Source organism: Myotis brandtii, unplaced genomic scaffold (assembly GCF_000412655.1).
Source record: "Myotis brandtii unplaced genomic scaffold, ASM41265v1 scaffold825, whole genome shotgun sequence".
Lineage (NCBI taxonomy): Eukaryota > Metazoa > Chordata > Mammalia > Chiroptera > Vespertilionidae > Myotis > Myotis brandtii.
Window position 1 is genome coordinate 1024448 of NW_005371349.1, and position 548 is coordinate 1024995.

Sequence of the window (548 nt, forward strand, 5' to 3'; positions counted from 1 at the left end):
GCGTGGGAGGAGCGGGCAGGAGAGGACCCACCTGCAGGAGCTGCTCTGCCCCCGGCAGTGAGCCAGGGACCTGCGAGGGGAAGTCACCCCCTCGGCTGGCAGGGTTGAAAGGTGCAGCGGCCAGAAAGAGGGACTTGACCGGGACCCTGGGGAGACCCCGGGGCCATGACAACTCACCGATGCCTCTTTCCCCCTCCCACCCACGCACGACCCTCTTAACTGGTCCACCTTCTGCTTTTGATCTAAAGAGGGAGGGGCGGGGCCTTCCGCCGCCAAGGAGGAGAGAGACTGGCCCCCCCAGGACCTGAGCAGCCAGAAGACAGTTACCCCGTGGCGGGCGGGGGGCGGGGAAAGGCTGCTCCATCTGAATGTGTCCCTTTGGCAGAAACTAACTTTCTGTACAAACAATGGAAACCAGGGTGGGGTTTCCTCCCTGGAGTCACCGGCACCCTGGGAGGAAAGGTCGAAGGGAGGGACGCGGTGCCTCCGGGGCTGGGCGGCGGGGTGGCCCTGGGCGGTCTTCCTGGGACTTCCTGGGCCGTGGCCTG